The sequence below is a fragment of the Mustela nigripes genome, chromosome 1 (assembly GCF_022355385.1).
Source record: "Mustela nigripes isolate SB6536 chromosome 1, MUSNIG.SB6536, whole genome shotgun sequence".
Classification (NCBI taxonomy): Eukaryota; Metazoa; Chordata; class Mammalia; order Carnivora; family Mustelidae; genus Mustela; species Mustela nigripes.
In genome coordinates this window covers 172,931,681-172,952,818 of record NC_081557.1, presented here as the reverse complement: position 1 = coordinate 172,952,818, position 21,138 = coordinate 172,931,681, and the positions used below count along the sequence as shown (strand labels likewise).

General features: G+C 34.4%; 2 pseudogenes; both read left to right on the top strand.

Annotated features, from left to right (window-relative positions):
* The first annotated feature begins 3,989 nt into the window (after positions 1-3,989).
* LOC132027702 (large ribosomal subunit protein eL18-like) lies at positions 3,990-13,848 on the top strand (annotated as a pseudogene).
* Positions 13,849-14,906: 1,058 nt separating this feature from the next.
* The window catches only part of LOC132027601 (tigger transposable element-derived protein 1-like), an 86,926-nt pseudogene continuing 80,694 nt past the window's right edge, over positions 14,907-21,138 (top strand).

Sequence of the window (21,138 nt, the reverse complement as noted above, 5' to 3'; positions counted from 1 at the left end):
TATTTTATTCCACTCTATAAACATATCTCATATTTTTTTTAAGACTTTATTTATTTATTTGGCGCAGAGAGAGAGAGAGATCACAAGTAGGCAGAGAGTCATGGAGAGGGGAAAACAGGCTCCTGCTGAGCAGAGAGCCTGATGCAATGCTCAATTCTGGACTCTGAGATCACGACCTGAGCTGAAGGCAGAGGCTTAACCCACTGAGCCACTCAGGCGCCCCAAGGCATTCATATTTTTGCATAGGTTTGGACATTCAGATTGTTCCCAGTTTGGTATATTATGGATAAGACTGTTGTCAGCAGTCATGTATATCTCATTTGGTCGACCTATGCCCTCATTCTTTAAAAAATTCATCTATGAGTGGAATTGCTTTTTCATGAGGGTAGGCCTAAATTTGGCTTTGGTAGATAGTAAAAGTTTTCTAAACTGCATAAAACAACAGAACCTGGGGAGCATATGTGCTATGGCAAATGCTGTGAATTGTGTAAGACTGACCTGTACCCCTGAAACAAATAATACATGAGATGTTAATAAAAATAAACAAACAAAAAAGTGAATAAGGTTTGGGCCCCCCACCAAGAAAACAATTTGTACTCTCTTCAGCAAGATCCAAGAATTTTAGCTGTTCCACATCTTCATGGACAATTGATATCATCAGTCTTTTTAACTTAGCTGTATTGATGGGTTTTAATCTACATTTCTCTGATGAGTAATGGTATTAAACACTTTAAAAACATGTTTTTTTAGCCATTTTGTAATCCTTTTATAAATTTCTTAATCAATCTTTGCCCACTTTAAATTATCTTTTCTTATTGACTTGTAAAAGTTATTTATACAATGTAAATACAAAGCTTTTGTCATATATGTAATATCTGACTCTCTCTTTCTCTATATATATTATGTATCCCTTTCCAGTTTGTGGCATGACTATTCATTTTTTTAAAGTGGTATTATTAGATGGTAGAAGTTATTAATTTCAATGAGAATGATATATTTATATAGCAAGAATATTTGAAAAATTTATAAACATATTAAAGTAATAAATATATGGCTCTTAGCAAGAGCTCTAGTTATCAGGTCAATATAGAAAAAAAATCAATAAAATTTCTGTAAACAAAATAGAGAAATTGAAATTAAAATCTAAAAAACAATACTAATTCCAAAGTTGAAAAAATATCAAATAACTAGAAATAACTCTAAAGAAGATCGTAGAAGCTTTCACACTAAAAGCTAAAAAAAAGAAAAAAAATCGGTGAAATTAGAGATGACTTAAATATATGGAGGATTAGAATATTTTAATAGATTAGAAGATCCAATATATTTAGTGTACTGATTTTCCATAATTGAGTTAGATTTATTGATTTAGGTCAATAATCAAAATCAAAATCACAACAGGAATTTTTGTTAAAATAGGTAAGTTGGTTTTAAAATCTATTTCAAAGTACTAAGGATTTAGAATAAACAAGACAATCTTTAAAACAAAGTACAAAATTTCAATACTTACGACAGACCCTTAGTAACTATGAGATTATGATATTCACATAAAGATATAAAGCATACCAAAATAACAGAACAAAAGAAACAAACTGTAGACTAGCATGTATGTATTCACTTGATTTATGGCAAAGGCATCAACACCATTCAAAGAGAAAGGATTTTTTTTCAATAAATCTCACTGAAGCAAAGGATATTCATAAGAAAAAAAGAAAACCTTTATCTCTACCTAACACATACAAAAATTTAATTGGAGATTAAGGGTTTTTTCTTATGAATATCCTATTCCTAATTTAATACATAAAAATGATGTCTTGGTGATACTTCTATTTGCATTTCTTTGAATACTAATATAGTTTAACTTCTTAAATTTTCTGCTTTTTTTTTTACAATATTCCTCTTTGGGACTTTTTTGCTTATTTTTCTAAGATATTCATTAATTTTATAAAAGCACTCTAAGAACTAAGAATATTGACCCCTTTTGATTTTTTATGTGATTAATTCATAGTTCATGGTATTTCTGTGTCTCTAAAATTAACAGATAAATTTTATTTAAGCAAATTTATTAATGTTTTTCCTTTTGGCTAATGTCATACATAGAGATCCTTCCTCCAATGTAATAGAGAAAGTATATTTTCTTCTTGGATTTTATGGTTTTATTCTATACATTTAAATCTTAATCCAGTTAACATTACCTTTGGTATTTTATTTGAATTATGATTATAACTTTATTTTTAAGTAATAGTTAGCTTGTTGTTTCAGTATCACTTACTGAATGGTTAATAAATCTTTTTTTCAATACTTTGAAATGCTGTCTTCATTACCTTCAAAAATTTTATGTATTTTTACATCTTTTTCTGGACTTCCTTTTTATTCTTTTGATTTGTGTGTTTTTACCTGTGACAAGAGCACTATGTAAAACTATCTACTCTTTGAAGGGGATAGATAGAATTGTATCTAGCGTTGGATGGAACTTAAACAGAATGTTAATAAAATTGATAATAATGGCAATCCTAGCATTGTGACTGACCAAAGGTTCCAGAAATGATTAGAAGACTCAGATGACTGACTCACACAAGAAAGAAAGAGAATCAAAAGCCCTGCTTCTTCTAGCACAATTTAATGGCAGCAATGTGACCAGGAGAGATAATAGTTACTACATTAATAACAGTTGGCAAGTAAGAAAGGTTTCCTGTGGGTCTTCTACAGTCCTTTTAAATTTTTATTGAGGTAAGGCTGGCATACAATGTTACATTAGTTTCAGGTGTACAATATAGTGGTTCAACATTTACATACATTATTAAGTGTACATCCCAATAAATATAGGTACTAAAAATCACCATACAAAATCGTTACAATAAGAAACATCAAAAGTACTATACATGGTTGAAACTTTGTTATAAAAACAAAATAAAACTAAAAAAAAAAAAATGTCCTTAGTTTGTATTTTTCATACCACAGATCTTATGATGATTCATAGAGCAAAGCTGAAAAGATCATAGTATGGATAGATATCTTCATGCCTGAAAATGAACATAGTTAATATTTTAAAAACCACTGGTCTAGAAAAATGCATGAATCTTTTGCTATTGAAGAAAGGCAGGAGGGAATAAGAAAAAGATAATTAAAATGATTAAAATTAAAGATACTTCCACACATTTAATTATAAATTTCACTTATGGTTTTAAACTCATAGAGGGTATACAAAGGATAAAAAACTTAATTGAGTAATGTATTCCTGAATGGCAGTAAAAGGAGGATATCTTTTAGCCTTGAAAGGATTTATTGTGGTACTAATACAAGCACAGTACATACTGAGGGGTAAATACACAGAATTAGATATTTCATGATGAGAATACAGATGCTAAATAGACAGGTTCTAACAGGGCCTTAAAAATTCAATAGTGAGATGTACAAAGTAGTTTAGCAGTGGAGTATGGAAATGGTATTTTAAGCCCTTTGAAACCAACAATTGAGAGGATTAAATCTTCGCTTTCTTCAAAATATTCTCTGGTACCTTCAGCAAGAGAGAAAACACTGATATAAGAGGCATCATTAGTGTGACAATCTAAACATATTCCCTCATTGTCCCATTCATTTCTGTAAGTTACTGCTTTTGATGGAACAAGAAAACATATGCTGCCTTATTTAAATTCCACTTTAAACTGAGGAACCGAGTTTATATTCCCTACAGAGGGATAATAGAAAGGTATTCCAAGTGAGCTTTCCCGACAATGCCTGTAAGTTGGTTATACATGCAATAATTCTTATCATACACATTTCTATTTCTTTAATTTATTCACCTGCTCAATTATCTATTCAGCAATCGCTGTGAAGTTCTCGGCATATAGAGCTGACAATGTTTGGGGTTATCATATCTTTAGATTCAGGACTACTCTGGAAGAGGTCTACAGTTTAATGTGTCTTGTGACCACCAAGAATGAAAGACTAAGGATTCTCTTTCCAGACCTGACTGATCAGGCAGCACCATCATGGGAGTCCACATCCACCACAACAAGGACCAAGAGGTTCAGCACAAGGAGCCTAAGAGCCATGACATCTACCTGAAACTGTTGATCAAGCTGTGCTTAGAGGTTTCTGGCCAGATGAACCAACTCTCCCTTTAATTAAGTTGTATTGAAGACATTGCTCCTGAGTCACACCAACCTGCCACCTCTCTCCCTCTCCCGGATGTTCTGGAAGATGAAGATGCCTGGCCAGGAAAACAAAACAGCTGTGGTTGTAGGAAGTATAATCAACGATGTGCATATCCCTGAGGTGCCAAAATTGAAGGTGTACGTACATCCTGCACATGAGCAGCCGGGCCTGGGGCTGTATCCTCCAAGCTGGAGGCGAGATCCTTCCTTTTGACTAGTTGACCCTGTACTCCCCCAGCTGTGGCACTATCTTGCTCTCTTGTTCACGCAAGGGCAGACAGATACACAAGCATTTCAGCAAGGTCCCAGGAAGCCCACGCAGCTACATCAAACCCTGGGTGCCATCCAAAGACTGGAACTTCAGGGGCACCAGAAGCCGCAGGGCTAGCTGGAGCTACAAAAACCAACCCCAGATCCTGCCTTGTTATGAACAAGATTTGAATGCAGAAAGAGAGAGAGAGAGAGAAAGAGAGAGAAAATAGAAACGAAAAGAAAGGAAAAGAATAGGAAAAAAATAAAAAAAGAAAAGAAAAACAATATGGTAATGAAGATAATGGGCACACCAGGCACAGAAGAGGGAGTAAGGAACACCACTCAGGAAGGGCATAATTATAAATGGCCTTGGAACAGAAAAGATCAGGACTTGCAGTTTAGCTGTGCCACGAAATAGCTGCGTGACTGAGGGCACTACCAGCTTACTCCTCTGTAAAGTAGATCTTTTTTTTTTTTTTAAGATTTATTTATTTATTTATTTGACAGGCAGAGATCACAAGTAGGCAGAGAGGCAAGCAGAGAGAGAGAGAGGTGGAAGCAGGCTCCCTGCCGAGCAGAGAGCCCGATGCGGGGCTCAATCCCAGGACCCTGGGATCATGACCTGAGCCGAAGGCAGAGGCTTTAACCCACTGAGCCACCCAGGCGCCCCTGTAAAGTAGATATTGACTGACTACTTCCTCATAGGACTGCTGGATGGACTCTGTAGACAGTACAAAGTCCTTAGCAGAATTATTACAGGATATATTTGAAAGCTAATTTTAGCAATGAAGACTATCCTCAATTTTCATTCATTTTTGCAATAATTTGACTCTGCTTATTTTATTCTGACCACCCCAAATGAACCACTGATGCCAAGACTATCAGTGGCATAGCAGGCCAATCAACCATCCCATTTGTATAATGTCATCATTTTTTTCTGCTCAGCAGTTTGATTAATTACTTGCCTCATTTATCATAAACTACATTTACAGCCTTACAAAAATGTTTAAAAAAGAAAGAAATGTTTAAGAAGGAAAAAAATGAAAGTGGCAGGAAAGCATTAGCGATAAGCTGCTAATTTTCATAAAAATTAAAATGTAAATGTAAAATGTAAATTAGGTAAGTTTGGGATTATTAGGACTGATAGAAGCTGACCTTTAATCTCAAATTGAAGCCTATTCTGCAAATTTGATGTTTTATAGATATTTTAGAAATGTGTCATGGACAGTAGGAAAATACTTGTCATACTATGAAGAGTTAAAGATTTAATCTTGAGAATGGGAATGTCATTTTTAAAAGAAGAGGAGAAGCTATCCAGATAGAGGAAACATGGGTAAAAGCTTAAAGGTATGGGTCATTCACACCACATGTCAACAGAGTTGTGAAATCTCAGTGTAGTGAGAACACAGAAAGCATGTAAGGAAGAGAAGAATATTAGTTTAGAGAGGAAATGGACAAGCTTATATTTAAAAAAAATTGTAGGGACGCCTGGGTGGCTCAGTTGGTTAAGCAGCTGCCTTCGGCTCAGGTCATGATCCCAGCGTCCTGGGATCGAGTCCCACATCGGGCTCCTTGCTCCGCAGGGAGCCTGCTTCTCCCTCTGACTCTGCCTTCCACTCTGTCTGCCTGTGCTCACTCTCGCTCGCTCTCTCTCTGACAAATAAATAAATAAAATCTTTAAAAAAAATTAAAAAAAATAAAATAAATAAAATAAAAATTTAAAAAATTGTACATCAGGCTAAGGAGTTAAAATGATTTAGCAGCATTTGAAGAAATGATAAAATTGGACTATTACATGGCCAGAATTTTACAAAGAAACTTCTATTTGTGTCTATAGGGGAGACATGAGTAGGGAATAGTTAGATTCATAGGAAGGAAAGGAGGAAGAAATTGTGAAAAGGCATGCTTGGGAGAGTAATTTTAGAATAGTCCAGAAGAGCGGGAAATCTATAAACTGAAAGACTTGATCTGGTTGGGATCTTTATTATGAATTCAAAAGCTAGCAAGGTACCTGGTTATTAATTAGCACTAAGTAAATTACAGCATGAATATAGAAAAGAGTTAGAAATAATAAATTGTTGGGGCTTATCTTTTATCAAATCCAGAAGCTATGATCTTTTTACTTTTGCTGTGAACCGAATCTCTTGCTTGTATTCCTAGGGCATCCTTCTCCCACAATTAAAGTAAGAAGATGCTATGCATATGCATAACAATTATAACTATTATAAACATAACCATGACAAATAAATACCCTTGTCTTAAAGTTAAAATAAATTAAAATCCTTCATTTCAAAGTTATGTGTTTAAGAAATATTTTTTCAACATCTAAAATATATTTCCTTCTTATAATTATATTTTAGCTAACATATAATGTATTATTTGTTTCTGGGGTACAGATATGTGGTTCATTAGTATTATACAACACCCAGTGCTCGCCATAACACATACCCTCCCCAATGTCCATTACCCAGCCACCCCACCCCACCCCACCCCCTCCAGCAACCCTCAGTTTGTTTCCCAAGACTAAGAGTCTCCTATGGTTTATATCCTTCTCTGGTTTCATTTTGTTTTATTTTTTTCCGTTCTTCCCCTATGATGCTCTGCCTTGTTTCTTAAATTCTGAAAATCAGTGAGATCATATGATAATTGTCTTTCTCTGATTGACTTATTTCACTTAGCATAATACGTTAGTTCCATCCATGTCACTGTAAATGGCAAGATTTCATTTTTGATGGTTGTATAATAGTCCATTACACACACACACACACACACACACACACACACACTCACTCACCACATCTTCTTTATCTGTTCATCTGTAAATGGACACCTGGGTTCTTTCCACAGTTTGGCTATTGTGAAAATTGTTGGTATAAATGTGAGGGTGCAGGTGTCCCTTCAGATCACTGCATTTGTATCTTAGGGGTAAAAATATATTTCCCACTTCCTTAAGTGTATAACTCCTTTGTATTCCACTATTAGATATATTTTTTTAAAGATATACTTCTCAAGATCCACAAATGGCATATAAATTAACAAAGCTAATACTTTGGAAATTTCTACACATTGTTTCAGAACAATTCTCATTTATCTGTGATTTGGAGCAAGTGATTTAACTGAGTTTCATTTCCCTCTTTTACTTTGGTTGAAGTGATACCCTGCTTTCCCAAAGACTATTTTATTAATTAGTTAATATATTGACAAAGATTAATAGTATGTGAAGGTGTAAATTATTATTTTATTTTGTTCTTTCTGATTTCATATTTCTAGAATAAAATTTGGCTTGACTAATTTTTGTAATTATAAAATTAAACTTTATTTTTTTAGCTTTAGCTTTAGCTAAATAAACTTCATTTAGTTAGCTCCCATTATGATCTGAACACCAAGTTAAGTCTATTAAAAAATTATCTTATCTACCAAAAAAATCCAGACAAGCAATATTCTCATTGTATAGATTAGAAAAAATGAGGTAGTAGTGAAATTAATAACCTGTTCAAGGTTACACAACTGTAAATAAAAAGATTTAAGACCTCTGCTCAAAACTAATATATTAAAGTAGCTATTATTAATATTTGATATTCTGTATAAATCATAAATATTAATGGGTCTGTTACCTCTCAGTCTGTAAAGGTTAAAGCTTGGCTAATCAATTTAGTTTATTCCTTTAAATCAGATATCATGTAGGTAATATCCAATCGCCCATTTTTTCATTAAACTTATTAACTGTCTGCCTATACCCCTGTAAAACTTGTTTAGCAAAATAAGTCCAGTAAAGGAAAATAATGCTTATTTAGTACAATAAGTTCAGTACCTTTATAGTTTCTTTACTACTTTGAAATCATAAAATAATTTTTATTATTACCAATACTACCTCCATTTCATTGATTTATGCTTATCAACTCATATATTTGTTGAATATTACATGAATGTACATAAGTATTATTAATTTTTATCTGAATATATAATTTTTTTTTTATTTTGAAGAGTCCAAAAAAGTCCCTGCTCTAGAAGTTTAAAGGACTAATGAACTGAAATTTTCACCTCCGATGTTTTGGTATATACCTACTACAGTCTTTTATTTTCTTCTGTTGTATCTTTAAATCAAAAGATTTTCCCCAATATTACCATTATTAAATAACAAGCCACTTTTCCCCTTTTCTTCTACTTGTTTTTTTTTTTTTTAATCTCATATATAATGCTTCTTCCTCAAGTTCGATTTCCTCTTAGTTTTGTTTATAGAGGATATTTCACCTACCAGTTTTGGTATGCCCGTTAAGGAAATGTTATCTTTCCATTTTTATTATGCTCAACAGGTCATATTCTCCATCATTTAGAAACATTTCCAGTTAATCTTTTTAATTTCCCATTTACTTTGTAGTTACTTATAGACAATTAAGTCCAGTATGTTAATATTACTTATCACTTATCTTATATTTCATCTTAGCTTGTATAACTCCCTATTCTCTTCATTGTGCATGTTGAGATTATTTGGACTAAGCAAAAGATCCTCCCTTAATACCCAATTTAAAGCCAACTTAATGAGCCCTGCCAGTTCTGAACACAACAGGGAGTTTCGTATCCCATCTGGTTAAGTGGAGACTACAATAACTTCCATGATGAGGACATCTGTTTAGAAAAATAAGAGTTCCATAAATCCAAAACTCTCCTTCCTGTACACTAACACACCCATCATTTGTGCTTTATCTTTATTCTCTTCGTGTGTGATACCACGGTCTTCAAGAAGACTCCCTTTTCCTCAACCTCCCTAACTAAACTCCTTGGTACACATAAAATTAAAATAACAAAGTTGAAACCATGTAACAGGTCCAGACTTGCTCTTTTCATCCACAATATTTGTTTTCATCAAATACATTAAGGAAATGATACAGGTATAGATTTGATGGAGATAATAGAAATGGTACTCAAAATTTGTACAGTGTTCACTAAGCACTAGAAAGTCCATATGCACTGTTACCTCACAAAGTCCTCACAAAACCATAAGAAGAAAATAAATGAGTATCATGATCACGTCCCCAATACTCATTCCATTCCTCATCAATTCTGTAGGAAAGAAAAGGACAATTGTTAAAAATATACTATGAAACAGCAGCAGCAGCAGCAGCAGCAACAGAACAATAAATAAAACCTACAAAGACAAAACTTCCTGCCTTCCTGAGTTTCCATTCTCTCATTCTCCTGAACCTTGAGTAACAGTGGATCCTGATGTATAATCCAAGAAATCTCCTCGTGTTATCGATTTAAATGGCATTGACACAATTTTACAGTGAAAAAAAGGTTTGTGCTTTAGTTACATAGATATAGGAACATAATGAATAACCAAAACAATAACACATAACAATAAAAAAGTAACACCTTTAATGTGTTACGTACTGTAATCATCACTGAAAACACAAATAAAGTAAAACCCACTCCCAGGTTTTCAAGCAGAACACATAAAGTACCAGAAAGCAATAAGGCCTCTAAAGAAAAAGTAAGCAAAACTACTTATCTCAAGAACCAACATGTGTGAATATTACTCATTAACAAAAGACTCGGTCTCTCTCTCTGACCTATTTACCTCTATGTTACATAGCATTTTAACCTACAGAAAGCCGTAATGTCTAATAGTAAAAAAAATTTAAAGAATCACCTGCTTATTATAGTGAAAAGTGATTCTTTATAGTAATGAGAGAAAGGCAAACTTTAAAGGAAGATCTACATAGCTAAAATTAAAAAGTAAATGGAGAAACATAATATAGAGGCCAACAAATTATGATAAACCCTAAGGAAAATACTCATCTATAAACACATTGAATGATTAATGGTGGTAGTAATTTCAAGTCATGAAATAGAACAAAAATTACAACCAGTACATTACAGTTAACAATTCAGGGGAGTATACATTTTAAATATATTTCTATTAAAATGACTCCTGTCTTTTTAAGGATTCAGCTTAAAGGTGTTAATCATCCATTATCCAGTAAACTTGGTCACACTAAATATAAGATAGGTTTATTTTTGAAACTCAAATAATCTTAATAATTGTGAGCAGTCCCCAGTGGTATTATGCACCTTTGAAAACTTCACTCCATTTTCCTTCCCCACTGATTGTAAACATTTCCCAGGAAACCCTCATGTGGAACCTGAACTTTTACATCAATGCTCTTAGAAATTAAAAAAAAAAAGTTTTTCTTTTCTTTATTTTTGTCCACATCCATGTTCTTTTTCATAATCTTAACCCTTTCACTCTTTCTAGAAAGAGTTAGCTCTACTCACTATTTCTAGTTTTTAATCTACATTTCCATTGTAAGACTACTTCACTCTGGCTTCCAACCTATTTTATAAAAGACATAAAATGCCGTGAATATTCTTTTCAGTCTTTATCAGACTCCAACAGCAGTACTCCACATGGTCAACCATGTCTTCCTTAAAATCTGCTGTCCCTTTGGCTTTTGAGACCCAGATTTCCCCTGCTTTCTGAAAGCAGAGCATTCCCCTGAAATCTTTTGTAAGCGGAAATGGTGTAAAGCAAAGAAGCAATTACCATTAATTGATACGGAAATTTTTTAAATTAAGTTTTTATTTTAATTCCAGTATAGTTAACATACAGTGTTATATTAGTTTCAGGTGTACAATACAGTGATTCAACAATTCTGGGTATAGGAAAAACTTTTTAGCTTTCCCAGACACAGTCAATGACCTCTCCCAGGTTTTTTTAATACCTGAGGACACATTTTGCTAATGAAGGCCTACAATAAATTGAGATAAAGCACAGAGACTCACAGACACAGTTCAAAGCTGTGGTGGCTTGATTCTGAGTGATTCTCTGATTCTCCCAGAGAAGGAGTTTGGTGGGGACACTCTTGCTGCTTGGGGTGTGTGCTGCCTCTGTAATGTCTTGCTGCAACACAAATGCTCATTCCTCTTTTTGCTTTCCAACTTTTTTCATAAAAGCAAAAATCCTCTTTGGATCTCTTTCAGTTACCGAAAAGGTACTAACTAATGTAATTCTCTTGTAAAAGCAAAGCGGTCTAACAAGCTTTTGAAAAGCAGATGCCCATTTAATTCATGTTTTTTACCTATCTGGCTCTTCCTGCTGGACTCAACTCCTCTGCTTGTCTATTGCATGTTAAATTCCTCGAGCCTAAAATCTAATCCGCCTCTAACTATCATTTTACATACACTTTTCCCCCAGATGGTCTGATCCAACTAAATAGAGATGATCCATAAAAGTTAAACTCCTAGCCAGGCATCTTTTCTGAGCTTCTGACTCATAAGATTTTTAAACTGCTTAACATTCCTTAACTAACCCAAAACCATCACAAATTCAACATAACCAAGACTAAATTCATGACCCGTTCACTGCTTTCTTTCGCTAATCAATGAATGACTTCATGATCCATCTAGTTACACCAGCTAAAAAAAAACTAGAACTCATTTCTGAGATTTCCCTCTTCTTCAACAGCCTAAACAATCCATTAATAATACACTCTGTTGATTTTACCTACTAAATGTTTCTTGAATCTTTCCATGTCCTTGGTTCCCCCACCACCTTCTTGGGCCAAGCTGTCATCATCTCTTGCCTTGTCTGTTATAGCCTACTAATTTGTTTACCTATACTAATTTGTCTATTTCCATCTGTTTTGGTGTCCTACCAACCCATTCTCCACAAAATAACCAGAGCAATCTATTCTAGAAGCAAATCAACTTATATCATATTCCTGCTTAAAATTCTCCTGTAATTTCCCACTGCTCATAGGTAGGCACAGCTGAGAAAGATCTCAAGGACTAATGGGGTCTGGATTGCTGTCCTGCTCCAGTCTTATCTTGAACCATTACCATCCTTCTTCTTGCCCCAGTCATATTAGACGTTTGCTCATTATTGTGAAATGCACCAAGATTGGTTCTGTCAAGTGTTTTTATCAGTACTGTTCTCTCAGACGGATACACTATTTCCTCCTCTCTTACCTAGCTAAGTCCTATTTAACCTTCTTTTGTCAAATCAAGTGTCCCTTTCTTAAGAAAAAGCTTCCTTAGCTTCTCTGAAAATATTAAATCCCCATATATTATAATACTCTATTTTTAAAAGTACATTCCTTGTTACAATTTAACATTTGTGTGTGCTTGTCTCCCTCTAGAATGTACACTACCTGAGAGCAGGGACTAGAGCTATTTTGACTCAGTATATAATCCCACAGTCCAATACAGTGCCTAGTTCAATAATCAATAATCAAGGCTGAATGAATAAATAAATATCTTCAATCTCCTACTTAGTTGGAATAAATAAATGCTTTTTTTCAGCTTCTACTCATGCTTAATTTTCAAAATCTTCTTCCATTTCAGATAATTTACTTGTTTTTAGTGTACAACACAAGGATTTTTGGTATACTTATAGAGTGTAATTATTACCACTGTGTAACTTCAGAACATTGTGAAGTTGCCTTAGAATATTCTAAAGTGATTTAAGATAGATAATTTTTAAGGAGAAAAAAATCCCTCTTAACATTAATTTATTTCAAATATATAAAATAGCATCAGAATATAGGTTCAGACTAAGCTAATGACAAATTTTCTGCTTTTTAAGAAAATCAGTAAAGTGAGTACTTTGGATTTAATGTATTGTAATATCAGCCATGGGAGGCAACATACCCACTATTTTCAAAACCATCATCCTACCATTCTTTTGTATAAATTAGATATGCTAATGAACTCTAAAATTGGTTTCCTTCAGATTTTAAGAGAAGGTATAAAAATCAACCCATGAGGCATTCATGTGAACCTCATGTCCGATCAGTGTGTGAGTGTTTGCATGACCAAAGTACTAGCAGTTGAAAACTTCCAGAAAAACAAGAAAAAAACAAGTTGATGTACATGAACCCACAAGTGGGCAGGTTGGCTTTAAAATGCTAGACTTCTCAATGATATTCTTGTTAGTTATCAGGTGGCATTCTTCCTGAGGCTACAACTTTGAAGTCAGTGGTAGCACATTGAGAAATTTGATTCTCTGTCATTTAAGTTTGCTCTTTCCAGGATCCAGAAACATTCTCACTTGCCAAAACGGAGATAATCTCCCAAAAAGTGAATATTCAGGAACCTTCAATTACAGGAATCTCATTTATATCTAAATTCTCATTTTAAGAAATTAAGCCATATACTCCGAATGAGAAACCCTTTTGCATATCTAAACCCAGTGTTTATAGGAATAAGTTCCCTGTCACCCCATTCTTTTATTCAAGACTTTTCTACCAGTTCTGCGTCATTCCCGTAGGCCCTTTTTAAAGCCAGTATGGAATATGGATCCTTACCTTTGCAGGGCCACACACATTTGCATCTACCTGTGCCTTTGGAAAGCTCTGAAACATTGGTTCTCAAATTTGGCTGCACGTTGCCAGCACCTGCAGAAACAGCCATGATTGGTGCCCAGGGTCTCTGGTTTCATTAGCATGGCAAGTTTTCATACCTCTCCTGGTGCTTCTAAGCAGCAGCAAAGTTTGAGAATCACTGCCCTCAACTATCGAGGGAAAAAAGGTAGACCACGCTCATGCTCTGTTACCAATACTAAGAACTAATTCTGCTCTGTATGCAACAATAAGCACAAGGAGGAATATATATTCTAAGTCTCAATATGAGAGACAAAAGCTTCCTGAAGCAACAACAGTCTTTGCCAACCTCTAAGTCTTTGCCAGAGGGACTGATACACTTTCCATTTCAAAATGTTTCTTCCTTGACCTTTTGCTGTCGACCAGATGCTTCATTATTTCTTATTATGAGTTTTACAGAATCAAATGAGTGCTATTTGCATTAGCCTCCATCACTTCCTAGTAAGGGGCAGATTAAAATCCCTATACTACCTTTAGAAGAATTTCTCTGTTGGCACCAGCTATATTCAGGAGACCTTTTAAAAGTAAACAAGAAAACCCTTCCTAATATAATCTCCATGGAGATTATATCAGAGGATGGGATTTGCAGTTGATTGCACTCACGTTACTATTTAAAATAAATGCAAAAGAAGAAAGGCACAAAATATAGAATATTAAGATAAAGTTTAAGTATAATATTAAAATAAAAATTTGAATGTTGGAATTCAGTTATTTGACTCATTGAAAAATCTTGCTTGAAACATCAGTAAAAAAAAAAAAAAAATACTTTTAAGCTGTTGAATTTAAGTTTTTCCAAAGCATCTTTTTTTTTTTTTTTTCCCTGCCAGCGCAATTCTCTGAGGCAAATTGAGTGAAATATTTCGCTGGAGGGGATACTTTACTTTCAAGAAGCATTCCTTTGCATCATGAAATATATCGAGGGAAGGGGAAAAAATCAAAGACAGTGCTATAATTTGTGGCAGGCAAGAAAAATTACTATTAACATGATCATGAGATCTCTTAATTTCCTACAGCTTAAGTCATGATTTAAAAATCTGTTAATTATTCAGATATTAAAACATGCATCCACATAGTTTTCAATTCTTTCATTTAAATATTCGTTGCTTTTCCCTTTGATGGCATGTCAAGGGAAGAGAATGCCCTTTACTACTTATCTCAGACATCTGCTGCTAAGGAACCTTCTGTTAATTATCCTGACATATCTAACCTGCGAGGATTTTTTTCATTTTTTTATGAGCTGGAGACTAAAAGGTAAAAAGAAAATAAAAGAGGAACTACATTTAAAGCATTCCATAACGGAATGATATATCTAAGTCATTTTCACATTATTAAATTGGTTCAGACAATTCATAGTTTCTGTAACAATTTAAGGTCTAAATATTCAGAACATGTTTCACAAGTAGTTGTGAGGCAAAGGGGTATATTAGATGAATGGATGTTCTTTTTGTGTTCGAGGCGCTCTGTCTAATAGATTGTGTGTATGATTTTTTTTTTCTTTTTTTGCCACAGTTAGTACCCTATGCCCTTAATAGCGTCTTGCGTTGTTATTGTTAAGGAGGTTCTTGCCTGAAGGAAAAGAGAAGATTTATTCCTATGAGATTTTTCTAAGAAATTGTGTGGATTGTAGATGGCATAGTTTTACATTTATTGAAATTGTCTTTCCCCTTGGGTCTTAAGAAAATGTGCCTAAAGCTATTATCGTATCTATCGACTCAGTGGGATTTCATGGATGCGGCTCTTTGTCCCAAGTGGTTCAAAAATGACCTTTATGAGCCAAAGTTCAAGCTGAGTGAAGGTTCTAAGATGGAGATTAGAGACCTGTCAGTTGTCTGAAAGGATAAAAGTGTAAAATCATATGTGACGCTCAGTTCAGTCACATCAAACACTAAGAAATGTTTACTGAATGAACTACACCATCTCTAATCATACTTTTCCCTTAAGTATCCACGTTATCATGGGCCCCAACACTGAGAGAGGTTGCAAACGAAGAGCTCTAATAAGTATGCACCAATTACAGCAGGCATGTGCTTGCACCTTAATTTCGCACAGCAATTATTTTTACTGTTCAAATGAATTTGACTTGTTGTTAGAAACTCTCCATCCCATTCTCCCACTTCTTTTAATTAACTTTTCAAAATTAGGAGAGAAAAATCTGAGACATCACAATACCTATTAAACATGATAGGGTAAGCAAAGGCAAAATATGTGTTTACCAGAGCACGATATGGAAAACTTCTCAACCATGGTGCTTTGCAAGAAGTTCCCTTGGCACATAGTTCTATAAATCTAATTCCTGGTAGTAAGAAAAGGGACATCAGTGACAAATGCAAAGTAGGCAACTGTGAAAGTATGACTTGCAATCTCTGGAGGTCAGATACTATTCTCCAGCTGCAGACACCATTCCCGGTGAAAATGAATTAAGCTGGAGTAGAGATCCTCGGTAGCAATATATCCCTCCCACCTACCAACCCCTCGTGACACCGCCATGGTCTTTTAATCTGCCATCTTTTGGTTATAGTTTTTTATTCTCTGAAGAGCTGAACACATATTACATGCCTCATTGATGCATCATTTGGAAAAAAAATTAGCTCTTATCATCTTGTTATATTAATAAGAAGCAATAGTATAGGCATTTAGCTACCTGAGACTTACTTTTCTTTGTTGGGAAAATAATAAATTATTGACCTATTTGGAATAGTAATCTAACTACTGAAAAGACAATACTAAGGGAAAAAAAATGTTAAACACATAAAGCTGGACCCTGGAAGTCCTATTATTTAAATAGCTGCATATTTTTATTAGCTACTCAAAAATAGTTTTACTGTAGTATTGTACATTATGTGTTTGGAGGTCCAAATATTTTAATGCATTGTTCTCCCCATGAAATAGCTATCAGATTATAATTGGATTCAGTATTGCCTTAAAGCACATGTGTTTCCTTTAACATTTATCTTTAAACAGATTTCTACCTTATTATTAGTTCCTTTTTTTAATGCTTACACAGAGAGCTGATTTCCCTAAGTTATAATTTAAATAACTCTTGGTCTTCACTAATTCCAAATTGTGTAACATCATAAAATAATCTAATTAAAAAAAGCAAAGGCCTCTACTTTACATAATGTATTCAACAACCAACAACTAAAAACTCCTGTGATTTTTTTTTTTTATCTGTAAGGGAATTATATAGACAAGAGCTTAATTAAAGTTGATCTCTCTCTATTTTATATCTTTACAGATAGAGGCCTGGAAGAATAATGTTTAAAATTTCTCCAACTAACATATCTATCTCCACCACCTTGAAATAGTTCTATTTTTTAAATGGAAGAAAGGCAATTTAAAATTAACTTTTGTTATCCAAAACTGAATCATGAACACTATTTTAATGATCTCTAGAGTGCTTACGCTATTTAGAGCATCTTTGTATCTCCCATCAAAGCATAAATTTGTGAGTTATGACTTCCTGTCTTTCAAAAAGGTTATGGATTTTTTAAAAATATGGACTCCCCCTAAGGGTCAAGAGAATTATCACCAAAAATTAATTTTTAAAAATATGTAATAAATATTTGCAAAATTTTTTTGTTTTATCAAACTATAAAGTTACAACTTGAGGATCTTATTACAAATTCTTATAGCCTAATGATTGGTGGAAAATCCCCTGCTGCTTTTGGCAGCAGAAGAGGAAAAGTGCGCATTCTGAAATATGCCCAGAACATTCTGTTCTTAACAAGGCCTGCCTTTAAGGTAAACCATTTTACCAGAGCCTAACCAACTGAAGTTTTACCAAAACCTAAGGGACCTGGGAAAGGAAGATATTCAACTCCAACAACCTTTAGCCTTTACTATGGAAGAAGAGAACTACTCAGCTGAGGCTCTCTAGAAGACTGAGACCCAACTACAGTACTGTAGAGAATGCTGCCCCTGTCCCATACCTTACCACCACACTGATAGGGCTCCTGTGAAACCGCAAAAATTAAAGCCAAAAGAACTGCAAATCTCAGTCTCCATGGAATATCTAGGGAAACCCCAAAACAACAAGGGAAACAAAAACAGGAGACTAGAGGAAATTTTAGCCTGTGGCAGCACAATGATGGCAGACAGTGAACACAGGCTACTGCAAAAGCCGTATAACCATAAGCCTTACAGTGAAGATCTGTTTACTTCAGTTCCTTTTTCCTGATACACCATGTCTGACTTTCAATAAAGTCATGTGAAAAGGCAAAGTCATAGTCTGAAGAAATAAACCAAGTATCAGAGCTAGACTCAGGCTGGAAGAGATTTGGGGACTATCAGACTGGGAATGTAAAAAAAACTTGATATGCTAAGAGCCCTAATGGAAAACGCAAACAGCAAAAACAGATGGGAAATGTAAGCAGAAGATGGAAACTCTAAGGAAGCTCCAGAAGAAAATGTTAGATATCAAAACCACTACTCAAAAATGAAGTGCCTTTAATGGGACCCACCAGTGGACTGGACATAGCTAAAGGGAAAGTCAGTGAGTTTGAAGAAGTGTCAGTAGAAGCTTCCCAAAATAAAAAACAAAGAGAAAAAAGAATGAAAAAATATATATGGAAAAGAATACTGTGAAACACTTATGAAGATGTAACATGTAACACATACCTCATGGGAAAAAGAAGAAAGAAGAAGCAATATTTGAAGTATTACTGACTGAGAATTTTCCAAACTTAATGAAAGATCTGGTTATCACAGACAGTACCAAGCAGGATAAATATCAAAATATCTATGCCTAGGTAAATCATTGAAACTCCAAAAATTAAATACAAAGATAAAATCTTGGAAGAAACCAGGTAGGGGTGAGGGGGATATTACCCATGAGAGAAAAAGGAAAGGAATTACATTGGACATCTTTTTAGAAACCATGCAAGCACAAAGAAAATGGAACAAAATATTTAAAATGTTGACTAAAAAAAAAAATATGTATTCAGTGAAATTATCTTTCAAAAGTAGAAGAGAAATAAAGACTTTCTCAAGCAAACAGAAATTTAGGAAATTTGTCACCAGAAGACATGCCTCGTAAGAAATGTTAGAAGAAGTTCTTTAGAGAGAAGGGAAATAATATAGGTCAGAAACTTGAATCCACATAAGGGATATTGTTAGAGAAGAAATACACCAAAAGCCAACATTGTACTGTATGGTGAATAACAACACAATAAAATAATATATAATAAGGTAAGTTGAAAAAAAATTAAAATGGGCCAAAAATTTGAATAGGCACATCATCAAAGTAATGTCCAAATGGTCAGTAAATGTAAGAAAAAGTTAACAAGTATATAAAGTTAAACAATAATGAGATAAAACTGTACAACCCTCCATCCTACCACCCACTGACAAAAGCTAGAAGACAGAAACTATGAAATGATTGTAAGGGTTTGGAGCAACTGTAACTCTGTACACCGCTGCAGAAATAAAAACTGGTATACCCACTAGGGGAAACCATTCGGCAGCATCTATAGAACTGACCATATCCACTATACTTGAGGACCCTGTAATTCCCTTCCTAAGAACATGCCAAAAGAAATGCAAACATAGGTTCACAACAAGGCCTGTTGAAGAATGTTTACAGCAGCACTGTTTGTACTATCCAAAATCCAGAAATTACCCAAATGACTATCATTGATAAAATAGATACATTAATTGTGGTATAGTCACACACAATGGAATATTATGAAGCGATGAGAAGGTACTTTACATAATAGAATAATATAGATGAATTTCAAATGTGGCACTGAGCAAAAAAAGCCAGATACAAGTGTGTGTATGCTGAATGATTCTGTTATGTCAAGCTCAAAAACAAGTAAAACTGATCTATGGTATTTGAAATCAGGATAGTGATCTTTTTTTAAGTAAAGATAGTGGCTAGGAAGGATATGACTGGGGCTTTTGAGACATTGGTCAAGTTCAGTTTCTTGGTCTGAATGTGTTCACTGATTTGTGTACTTACGATATGTGTACTTTTCTGTGTATGAATACATATATATATATTCTGTGTATGAAAAAAATATATATTCTGTGTAGATAGATATGCCAAGAGAAAGTTGATACAAATTTTAATTTTTTAAAATAGAGATCTTTAAATAGTAGTTTTCAAACAATTTAGCTAGAGAACATTGTTTTAAAATAAAAATTAGAGAAGATACCTAATATATATAATACATTATACAATATAATATATAAATTACATGGAAATGGATAAACTCTGGATAAAATCAGAGGGCTTTAAACATTTAAAAGGGCTTAAGCATTAGCCCAACATCTGAAAATTTTCCCTTACCCTTTTAACACATTCTACCCTTTCCTAGCCATAAGGTTATTTTCTTTCTTTTTTTTTTTTTTTTTTTAAGATTTTACTTATTTATTTGAAAGAGAGCAAGCACAAGAGGGGGTCCGAGGGAGAGGAAGAAGCAGTTTCCCCACTGAGCAAGGAGCTTGATGTGGGGCTTGATCTTAGGACCCTGGGATCATGACCTGAACCAAAGGCAGATGCTTAACCAACTGAGCCACCCAGGGCCCCTTAGCCATGAGGTTCTTAAAAGAACTCCAGAGACTTTGGAGAAAGCAGTTGAGAAACTACTAGCATACAGAAAGAGAGGACTATTCCCCCAGATCTAGTTAGTCATTTGTCTTAAGGGAGTTTGCTCAGACATACAGAACTCATTCCAGACCTACTAATCAGAATGTCTAGGGTCACAGTAGAGGCTTGGGCATCTATTTCTCTAATGAACAGTACTGGCCTTTTTTATGCTTAGGCACATTTGGAAAGTGCTGCTCAGGAAGCTATCACAGAGAAGTGACTCTCAAACTTCAATGGGCAGAATTATTGGTGTCCTTCTTTTAAAAAGCTAACTGTAGAGCCCCATCCCAGAAAATCTAATTCACTACCATGGGGTGGAGTATGAGAATCTGGATTAACATTTCCTTACCCTCAGAAACATACCTTAGACACTGTATAACTACAGCCAAGAGAGGTCTGATCCATAGAAGGAAAGGTACCAGGTAAGGTTATAAAGCCACGGCACAGCCAAAAATGAAGCTGAAGTCTCCTGACTCACAGTTCAAGTCTCCTTGCACATCACCCCTCTCTGTGACCCACTCATTTTTATCCTTTGATCGGAGACTACCCACATGGCACACATTCTCCACTTTTACTTCATCGGGAATCCATTACGAGATCACCTTTCACACTACTTCCTCAGATACACCAAACAACATGGAGACACAGAACTGTGAAACAATAAAAACACTTCGGACAATTAGGAAATGTATTACTTTCAGAGGCACCCTCTGGATTATCTATTTTCCTCTCTCTTCTGATAATGTCGCCATAAACAGGATGG